We start from the raw sequence: 11242 nt of genomic DNA on the forward strand, positions 1-11242 counted from the left end.
TTATCTTTTGGCTTCCATAGTTTCTTTGGAAACTGTCATTCTTTCTTCAGCTGTCATTCTTACGACTTCTGAAAGTAACAGTTCTTCTGCTGGTTGCCTTTGAGATTTCATCTTTTATTTATCTTCTACCCATTTGCCAATTATTTGTGTTGATATGTTTCCTTCAAGTTTCTCCTGCTCATGTTTTGCAGAGCTTTTTGACTGTGCAGGTTTTGCAATGTGCCTGACCATTGACGCTGCGAGGGTCCTGGTGAGGGTCGTGGAGGGTCCGTGTGGGGGGTCATATATGGGTCACGTGAGGGTCATATGAGGGTCACGTGAGGGTCATGTGAGGGTCACGTGAGGGTCCTGTGAGGGTCGTGTGAGGGTCACGTGAGGGTCACGTGAGGGTCGCGTGAGGGTCGCGTGAGGTCACGTGAGGGTCACGTGAGGTCGCGTGAGGGTCGTGTGAAGATTGTGTGAGGGTCACGTGAGGGTTGCGTGAGGGTCGCGTGAGGGTTGCGTGAGGGTCACGTGAGGTCGCGTGAAGATTGTGTGAGGGTCACGTGAGGGTTGCGTGAGGGTCGTGTGAGGGTCGCGTGAGGGTCGTGTGAGGGTCGCGTGAGGGTCGCGTGAGGGTCGCGTGAGGGTCATGTGAGGGTCACGTGAGGGTCGTGTGAGGGTCGTGTGAGGGTATGAGGGTCTTGGAGAGTCGTGTGAGATTGTGCGTGAGGGTCTCTAGAGGGTTCTGTGACTGTCATATAAGGGTCCATGCAGGGCGGGTGTGAGGCTCTTTGTGAGCATCTGGGCCCCTGGGCAGACTCAGCCAGCCCTGCCCTCAGGAGGCCCACATTTCCAGCAGAGAAGAGGACAGTGAGCGAGGACCATCATGCCCTGCGGTCAGTGCGTGTGCCGGGAGCAGAGCTCAGAGGAGGGCACTCTTGACTCATGTGGGGAGGAAGCCAGGACGGTGCGTGGAGGAGGGCACTCTTGACTCTCAGGCCACTCAACTGAGACAGGAGGGACAGCAGCCTCCACAGAGACACAGCTGCAGTCCAGGCTGCGTCTGGGAAGAGTGAGGCTCTGGCTGCAGTGGGGCTGCTGAGTGGCTGGAGATGAAACTGGAATCCTGGATTGGGCTCAGAGTGTGACAAGGCTAAGGCCTTGCGTGGGGTTTCCAGTTTTAGTTCTTAGGAGAGGAGCTCCTGGAGGCGGCCTCGGCTGGAGCCTGGGCAGTTGTAATGCAGCCCTCAGTAGCCATGAGCTTCTGCTGGGTCTCCAAGGGCTCAGCCTAAAGGGAAAAGATGGCAGCTGATGGTCAGGGGCCAGGGTTCCAGTGCTGCAAGGCCCCTGAGATGGTCGGCCATGTGCAGATGAGGGAGGAGTTGTCCCTCCAGCGGCAGCTGGCCACAGGCTGGAGGCCTCTGCCTGGGCAGCTCAGACAGGGCTTAAAGACGGCCTCTGAATCCTCATTGCTCACGGGAGAAGGTGCCCAGGGTGGTGGCCCAGAAGGTGAGAGGCTTCTCTGCAAAGCTGATGAACATGATTTCAGGGTAAGTTTCCTCCCTGATTGAATTTTATTCCAGAGCCATTAGGATAATATTGCTATTCATTCCATGTCAGTGATATCGCAGCCTGATTTGCATTGCTCTGTGTGTGTCTCTGTTCTTGAGCTGAGGGTTGTCTGTGTCTGTAAGAGGTGTTTTGACAGGAATGGGCACAAAGCCGGGGTCAAGCCGCCAACCTCCTGTTCCCTCCTCTCTGTTCATCAGAGCCCTCTCTCTAGGCAGGAGGACCTTCCCAGGGGCTGCTGTATCCTCCTTCATGTCAGGCACCTCCAGGACTGACACTTGCAGCTGCCTCTGTGTGAGGGAGGAGTGTTCATTTTTCTAAGGTGCCATCAGATGACAGATCCCTCGATGCAGAGTGCACAGTGGTGCTCAGAGTGGCAGAACAACCACAGCTTCTCGGGCAAGCAGAGGCCTCCAGAGCGGCCCTGGCTGAGGGCCTGGGAGCCTAGAGAGGCCTTGGAAGGCACCATGGCTGCATGGAAGATCTTGACCTGGGAGTCAGGTACAGACATAACTTGCTTCATGTAAGTACCACATGCTAACCGATGGCCTCACTGGAGCTTATACATAACTTGGTTGAAATATCACGCTGCCACTGTGTGTGACCCTGGGCACGAGACTATGAAGTCTCTGATCCTCAGTTTCTTCGTCTGAAATTCTGAGTGGACAAAGCAACAGGACTGTAGGGAGGATCCAGTGACGCAGATGGAAGTGAGTGAACTTGTAGATATAAAGCACAGATGAGCTCATTAAGAGGCAGTGTAGCATCATGGTTCTAGCACAGCCTTTGAAGCCACACTGGATTCAATCCCAACTTTTCCACTAATTGTTTGTGTGCTCTTTGATGAGTTATTTGTGCCTCCATCACCTGCCCTGGAAAATGTGATGAGTTGCCCAGGTCTCCCTCCAGGGAAGGACTTACTGGCCCCTGGGGAGTGAGGGTGGCATGCAACCTCTAGCCCCAGGGTTGGCCTGACTGCAGGAGTTCCCTTGACTGAGGCCACAGCTTTGCCTGTGAAGTCCAGGAAAGCCTGGAGATTTGGAGGCCTGCCCATCTCAGCTGGTGTGGGACAACTTTGATGGGCAATGCCCATCTCAGAGCTCCCTGTTGGATTGTTCAAGCCATGGCTGGGCCTGCCTTGTGGTCAGAGCTCCTCCTTTGCCCAGTCCCACTCCTGTCACAGGTGCTGATCCCTAATCAGCAGTTTGCACCCAAACTCAGTCGCAGTGTCTGCTTCTAGAGAGCTCAGCAGGTTCCCAGCAGATAAATATAAGGCAAAGCAAATGGGTATTATGATCGTCAGATGAATTCATAGATTCTAAGGATGCTGAACAGTGTCTGGGACATGGTGCTATTATCAGTATTAATCGTTGCTAATGATTTATCATTGTGTCCTGAATAGAGGGATTCTCATGTGCTCCCATCCTCTGCAGGCTTCCATGCTTCAGGCAAACACAGAGGCGGGGTTCTGACTTCTCACTGGAGTCACTGGCCATGGGTCTTTGTGTGCAGCTCCTGTCACCAAGCACCCACCCACTCCATGCTGGGCTCTGTCACATCAGTCCCTTGGCCTCATCTGTAATCTTCACAGTCACTCCATAAGGTAAGTATCGTTATCCCCACTTTACAGAGCCCACTTCCAAATTCCAGTAGGAGGCAGAGCTGGGACCTAAAGCCTTCATCACGGGCCCTCCAGCCTTCTCCTTACACACATGGGAGCTCGTCCCCATGGAGGCGACCACAGGCCGGCACTCAAGATGCCCATCAGCTCAGCTGGCCTTGCTGCTCCACATGTTCCTCAGGCTCTGGGCTGTCTCCATGCTTACTCATAAACAGAAATGCGAGGTCAAAAACCCATCTTTGGGCAAGTGGCTCATGCCTGTAATCGCAGCACTTTGGGAGGCTGACGTGGGTAGATCACTTGAGGCCAGGAGTTCGAGACCAGCCTGGCCAACATGGTGAAACCTCGTCTCTACTAAAAATAGAAAAATTAGCCAGGCGTGCTGGTGCCTGCCTATGGTCCCAGCTACTTGGGTGGCTGAGGCATGAGAATCACTTGAACCCGGGAGGCAGAGATTGCAGTGAGCTGAGGTCACACCACTGCACTCCAACTTGGATGACAGAGTGAGAACCTATCTCAAAAAAGCAAAAACAAAAAAACAGACTACTTCTTTTCTCCTTACATTCCCACCTGCTCTCCTGAGGTGTGCTTGGATTGTTTGTAATGTATCACTACCTCTCAAATGCCCTTGCTTGTTCTTGGGAAGCAGATCCCTCCCTTTCTGGGGTGGGGTTGGTGCAGAACTGAGTGGAGGAGACAGGAGGTGGAGGGCTGTGGCTGACCTCACCTTGGTCTTGCGCCTTCAGGCTCCAGCAAGCACATTGGAAATGTTAGGAGAGTGAGCCTGCTGGGGATGAGGGGTTTGAGTTCCTGGTCCTCCAGACAGTGAGGGTCTTGATCTTGCAGCCTCCGGGGAGCAAAAACCCTGCCTTTCTCCAGGCTCTGTTTGGAAGGGACTAGTGAGCAGATGGGCCTTGCCTGGGAAAACTGACTTCTCTCGGTTCAGGTGAGTGTAGCCATTCATCTACTTTTGGCCTTGATAGATGTGCCTTAACTGGACATGTAACATCAGTGGAATCAACACAGCATGGATTTCTGTGTCTGCGCCTTTCATTCAGCCTAATATTTTTGAGGTTAAACCATGTGTGACACGCATTGGTACTTTGATTCTTTTCATTAACAAATAATATTCCTGGGACCAATTGCACGCTTTTTGTATTTTCTAAAGAAACATTTAGTTTTAGTTTTACTTGATATCTTATGATTGCCCAATCTCCTAAGTGACTTTTCTAGTTTGTATACATTAGGTGCTATGAAGTTCTATGGGTTTTGACGAATGCCCAGTGTCATGTATCCACCATTTCAGTATCAGAATTGTTCCACTGCTCCAGGGTCCCCAGTGCTTCACGTATTCAGCTCTCCCCTCTCTGAACCCCAGCAACCACTGCTGTTTGACGACTTACCTCTGTAGTTTTGACTTTCCCAGAATGTCATACCGTTAGAATCATTCAGGATGTAGCCTTTTCAGACAGATTTCTTTCACTTAGCAATATGTCTTGATAGCTCATTCCTATTTATCCCTGAATGCTGTTCTACTGTATGGATGGGCTCCAGATTTTTAATCCATGCACCCACTGAAGGACCTTGTGGTTGCTTTCCATTTGGGGCAATTATGAAAATATATGCTATAAACATTCATGTGCAAGTTTTTGAGTGAATGTAAGTTTTCAAATCGATAGACTAAATGCCTAAGAATGTGATTGCTGGATCTTATGGTAAGACTATGCTTAGTTATAAAAAACTGTCAACTGTCTTCCGAAGTGGTTGTAACATTTTGCATTCTCACCAGCAACAAATGACAGTTCTGTTGCTCCACATTCTTGCCAGAAATTGGTATTTTCAGCTTCTTGTTAGTTTGCCATTCTGTTTGTAGCATTATTGCATTGTTGCTTAATTTGCAATTACCCAGTCACAAATGATGTTGAACATCCATATATATATACATATATTTTTCCATATGTATGTATTCTTTGGTGAAGTGTTTATTTAGATACTTTGCCCATTTTTAAATTAGATTATTTTCTTATAATTTAGTTTGAAAAGTTTTTTGTATATTTTGGATACAAGTCCTTTGTCAGACATGTGTTCTGCAAATGTCGTCTCCCAGTTTGTGTTTTGTCTTTTCGTTCTTTTAACAGTATCTTTCACAGACTGCAAGTTTTTAAGTTTAATAAAGTCCAACTTATGAATTTTTTTCTTTCATAAATCATACTTTTGGTGTTATTTCTAAGCCCTCACCACCAAATCCAAGGTTATGTAGATTTTCACATCTCTATATTCTAAAAGTTTTATAATTTTGCATTTTACGTTGTGCTCTATGATCCATTTTGAGTTAATTTCTGTGTAAAATGTAAGGTCTGTGACTAGGTTCATTCTTTTAAGAATCTTAGAATACCTATTATGGTAAAAAATGCATAACACGAAATTTAACATCTTAACCATCTCGAAGTGTGTAGTTCAGTAGGTTCACGTACATCCAATTTTTTCAGCACCATTTGTTTAAAAGACTATTCTTTTTTCACTGAATTACCTTTACTCCTTTGTCAAAACCCACTTGACTTTATTTGCGTGGGTCTATTTCTGGGCTCTCTATTCTGTTCCATAGGTCTGTGTTTCCATTCTTTCACCAGTATTATTTTGTTTTGATTATTACAACCACCTTGAATTTCTCTGCATCATTTTAATGAGCTTAGACTTTATTGTCTGGGTATAGGGACCTAATGGGATAAGCAATGTACTAATGGTAAAAATTGAGTTTTGGTTAGATACACTTGAGAAAGTGTGGTAGGCATATTGGATAAGAACAAGACTGGGTATGGAAAGACCACATAATCCAAGTGCCAGACAACTGAGGTGGTGGCATTGCGATTGGAGAGGAGCCAGAAGGCAGGTAGGGCAGGCTTTCTTTCTTCTGGAAGCCCCAGCAGGCAGGCATTTTTGTCCAGATAAGGTGGGCTGGCCAGACCCTCCAGTCTTTCTCTGGCAGAGCTTCAGCCCCTTGTAAAATTTTACTTCATGACACATTTTGATGTCTATGGATGGACAGCCAACTCAACTGAGTAACCACCACCTGCTTCCAACTGCCTCTTCCTTGTCACCTCACACTATAGAGATTGGGAAGCCAAAAATCAACTTTCCCAAACTTCTCTGTAGCCAGGGTGGCTGTATGACCCATTCTACCCAATGAAACAGAAAGAGCTATCTTCAGGGAAACGTTTACTTCTTGATGAAAAGGGACATGTATAGTTGCAACTGCGGCCACCCTGGTCAGGCCTCAATACCCCTATTTTCATCTGCCTGTAGATGTGGGCCAATGTGGTGGGGGGTGACCCTGGGAGAACGGCTTTCCTGCAGGGTCCTGGAAGCGACTGATAGCTAAAAGCTGTTGCCAAAGTCACTCCCAACAGTTGAAACAACAATTTTTCATTGAGGAAGGGTCTGGGTCATGTATCACTGCGTCCACCATGTAAGGTGTGTTTGTCGTCACCTTAAAAATCAAAAAGATAAACTGAGAGAGGTTAAGTGATTGCGCGAGGTCATATAATAATAGAAATAATAATAATAAATAATTACTGTATGCCAGGACCTTTTCTAAGCACATCACATGGATCTTTGTTTAAGTCCCACAACAAACTTATTTGATAGGTATTATTGTAATTCCTGTTTTAACAAATAAATAAACTGAGGCAGAGTAAACATAAGTAATTTGCTGAAGATATCACAGCTAAAAAGGGGTGGGCCTAGGCTTGAAACCAAGCACATACAACTTCGGAGGCCATGCTGTAACCACTGCCTCATACGGGCTGCTGTGGGGTTTGAACCCAGAGCTTCCTGACAGTGAAGCCATGCCCCCTCCATGCTAAGCTGCATCTTCAAGACTGTGACTATGTGAAGGCACTGGGGATAGAGAAAGAATGAGCTAAAACTCTTCTCAAAACGGAAAGCAAAGCAGAGTACTTCTCAGGTCAGGTTTTCTCGGTTCAGCACCCAGAGGTCAGAAGAGTCCTGTGTGAGCCATGAGTCTAAGGCGCTCCCATTTTCCTGAGCGCTTCACCAATGCAGCCAAGGTTCCCGCCTCCCCAGCGTCCAGACATAGGGTGCACGTCTGGGCCGAGTTCTATATATGCCCCCGCTGGAGGACATAGCAATAGGGGCTTCATGTTTGTCATGCGGTGTGGGCCTGGCTCCTCTAACCCAGCACCTGTCTGGCAGCCCCTCATCCTTCTTTGAATAGGATCCTGTCAGCAGCTGTCAGCATTCTGGTGACCTCCCCTGTCTTCTGTGGAAAAGTCTACATTTCTGGGGACTTCAGACACTGTTCGTAAGTGCCCACTGCCCCGCTCATCCCCCACAAATCAGTGTCTTGGCCCAGAAATGATAGTCTCTAGGTTCTCTGCGTCCTGCGGGAAGCTGCTGCTCTCACCACCCAAGCTTCCTGTCTTTCCTGGAGAGTGCAGAAGCCTCTCATCAGTGTCTGAAGTGGCCCTGTTTCTTCCTTCTTTGCTTCATTCAACCAAAATATATGTCAGGCATCTGATAACTGAACTGAGGCAGCCCTGAGCTCTAGGAGCCCACAGACTGCAATGGGCGACAGACACACAAGCAGATCAACACGTGTGGAATTTCCTGGTGGGGCAGAGCTGAGCCTCAGACATGTCTGGACAGTAAAGGTCAGAAATGCCCCCAGATAATTGTGCTTATCCACTGATGAACAAGGACATGGGTTGATTCTTAGGAAAATTAATACTTGATGCATATCACAAGAGAAACTTGGACAAACACAGACATAACTCTCTATGTCTAGGGTTACTGTGATGGAAGCCAAGCTACAGAGAGAATGTCCCATAAGAGAGGAAGGAACTTGGCCAGATTGAGGAACACAGTCTGAGGTTTGGAGAGGAACAATGGCTTCCAGCGAAGGATGTTATTTAGTTACCTGGCATGACCCTGACACCCTGACAGGGTGTGTGCACAGGCAGAAAGATGACTGTGAGGGGACAGGAGGGGGTACGTCCCTAAAGCCTATGACATTTCAGTCCACACGTATCCGCACCTGACAACCCTCCCCTCCAAGTTAGCATCACGTAGGAGGAGGAAGATTCTCTGATTTGTTCTGTAAGATCCTCACTGGTCCCAAGGCTGGTGGCACAGGGAGCCATGGCCACAGTGTATCTCCATCTTCAACCAGCAGTGATGAGCGAGCCACGCACCTCTGTCAGGAATGCCTTTGGCAGCAAAGAACAGAGCACCTGGCCAGTTGGGGACCACGCAGATATAGAACTGTTTTCCTCATACGGTTCCGCGTCTAGGGTGGTTGCCTCCTAGCATTGCTTTCGTAAATTTATGCTGTCAAGGCTGGATTCTTGGGATTCTCTTCGCCTCTCCCTCTTGATTTAAGTTTGTTTCTGTGGCCCCAGTTACAAAATAAATATCAGGGCTGGAGGAAGTAAACGATGTGCTTAGAAAAGGTCCTGGCATACAGTAATTATTTATCATTATTATTATTTCTATTATTATATGACCTCGCGCAATCACTTAACCTCTCTCTGTTTATCTTTTTGATTTTTAAAGTGACGACAAACACACCTTACATGGTGGACGCAGTGATACATGACCCAGATTCTTCCTCAATGAAAAATTGCTGTTTCAACTGTTGGGAGTGATTTTGGCAACAGCTTTTAGCTATCAGTCGCTTCCAGGACCCTGAAGGAAAGCCGTTCTCCCAGGGTCACTCCCCACCTCATTGGCTCATATCCACTGGCAGATGGACATGGGGGTATCAAGGCCTGACCAATTAGTTCAACTGGGAAAACTCTGGAGGACACCATCTCCCCAGGGGCCCTCTTGGTGCCAGTGGAGGCTCCTGTTGGTCCTGCATCACAGCTCAAATACCCCTCTGTCTGCTTTTCCTTTTCTCCCTTCCTACAACAGGGCTTGATCCCAAAGTCAATTTTCAATAATGTCAGCCTGAAATAACCAAAAGGATCAAAATCCAATTTTATTCAAGCATACAGTTAGTTTGAAGACAGCCACTCAGAAACACACACTCCAAAATAATGGGGTCAGTGCCTCCCTAGTGAGGAAATTAAGGTTTTATTAATGTAGGCAGAAACAAAGAAGTTTGGCAGGATCACACCATTTTCCATACATGGCCAGTACACAGTTGCGGGGATGTGATTGGTCACAGTTTGCTACATTCTAAGGAACAGTGCTCTAGCACTTTCTGAGGAGGGGTGATAATCTGAGGGGGTCTGCTCTCTGGTGCCACAAGGCCTTTTCTTATCATTTACAGGAAGAAACAGAAGCTGTAGCTGCACGCTACATGACTCAGGTCTCACAATTCACATTCCCTTCGAGGCTCAAAATACTTTAAAGTTCCAACAGCTTTAATTTAAATTATTTATCTTCACAATAAGCATTCTGCTTTCCGAACTCCATCTTAGGGTAAGCTTCCAAGAGAATGCAATCTCTGCATCTGACTTTGCAGAATTGTTGCCAGAATTAGGAGAACTAAATCTACATTACAATTGTTGGACAATATAGCCCCTCACTCCCCCTTTCTTACAATATCATAGGCTAAGTCTCTAACCCCAATGTACCCTATGCTTCTACCTGAAATACAGCTTCCATGACTAACCTGAATCAAAACATACTTTCTTACACCAATCTGAGCCCACTATGTTGCATTTCAGGGTAGAGTTTGACATTTGGCCCCAGATGATAAAAATTCAGCTGGTGTAATGAAATCTTCTTACTCCCATCCCAAACACAAGCCCACAGGTTAAGGGGAAGATAACATATGTCCAGGTAAGGCCTGGTCCATCCATCAGCGAGAGAGTTTCTGCTTCTTTATCCCAGTCTCCTTATCCCCCAGACTGAGTGGACAAGTTTATCCAGGATTCCAGTTGCTGCTCTCCCAGGAACCACGCGTAATGACATTAGACAAGTGCTAATTTGCATACAGACTGCCAAGACCCGTTGCAAAGCAAAGAAATGCACATTGTTAAACAGTTACTATAACACTGACTGCAACCATGAAAACAATTTCACAGCAGATTAAACACACTTAGTGAAAGAAGCCCAGAGCAAAAGCAATCTCAACAACAAATTAGAGTTTAGTCAGCAGCTAGCAGGGAGCTGAGGAGAGAATGACCAGATGCAGCATCCTGATGACCTTACTGGGTGATTTTCCCTAGGTGAGCGGGAGCACACTCCAGTTTGGCAAGATTTCCTGCCAGAGAGGAGCGATCAAATTACAGTGAGGGAAGGAAGGAGGAAAGCTAAGCCGCAGAAGGAGCTGGAAGATGAGTAGACGGCATCCAATCTGTATGAACCGCAGGGAAACTTGTGTCAGACAAGCAGAGAAAGGCAGACATCAGGGAAGCAGAGAAGGATTGCTTTTATGATCAGTGATAATAAGTCTGAAAATAAAGGATTCCTATTTAGACATGAAAATCTCTGTTCAGATAGTAAGGAAAGAAAAAATCATCAGAATTTCCAATACAAAATAAATTTTCCAGTTTCATCTTGATCCCTCTCTTTCTCCAGCCAGGTTTGTTTTCGTCCATCTCCTGCCTTCAACATGAGAGCTCTCTCTGCTCTTCTAGATGACCAGACCTCTCCTGACTCCCCAGCCCTGAACACTCAGGCCTGCGACTCACTGTCCAGTGCTGAAAACGTCTGTCTCCCTAACACTGACAATTGAGCTCTTTTCATGTGTTGCCTGGGGAAATCTCAACCAATGAATCTTACTCTTAATTTCACACTTGCTTTTCTTTATGGCAAGAAGCCAGGGACATTTGGGCACCTATAAACAATAAAATAAATGACATTGGAAAGAGGCAAGGCCATCAACATCATTTAAAACCTCCCCATTCTGGGCTGACAACTAATCACTGGGCCTGGACTAGACAAGTGAATCTTGAAAAAGAGACAAAGGCACAGATTATGCTGGGACTTCATCACCACAGGCATCAAACAGATAAGCAGGTGTTTGCTTGAGTGATGGCCCCTCTGGCCAGGTGAGGCTCTCGATAATTCCAGATCACATGCCTTTGTATGTCTCACGTT

General features: G+C 47.0%; 1 long non-coding RNA gene across 1 annotated transcript; it reads left to right on the forward strand.

Annotated features, from left to right (window-relative positions):
- Window positions 1–574: 574 nt before the first annotated feature.
- LOC129049002 (uncharacterized) lies at window positions 575–11007 on the forward strand. Its single transcript, XR_008511705.2, has 4 exons — window positions 575–2052; window positions 2985–3154; window positions 4019–4118; window positions 10721–11007. It is a non-coding gene; the product is annotated as an uncharacterized LOC129049002 (long non-coding RNA).
- The last annotated feature ends 235 nt before the right edge of the window (window positions 11008–11242 follow it).

Source organism: Pongo abelii, chromosome 9 (assembly GCF_028885655.2).
Source record: "Pongo abelii isolate AG06213 chromosome 9, NHGRI_mPonAbe1-v2.0_pri, whole genome shotgun sequence".
In the NCBI taxonomy this organism is placed as follows: domain Eukaryota; kingdom Metazoa; phylum Chordata; class Mammalia; order Primates; family Hominidae; genus Pongo; species Pongo abelii.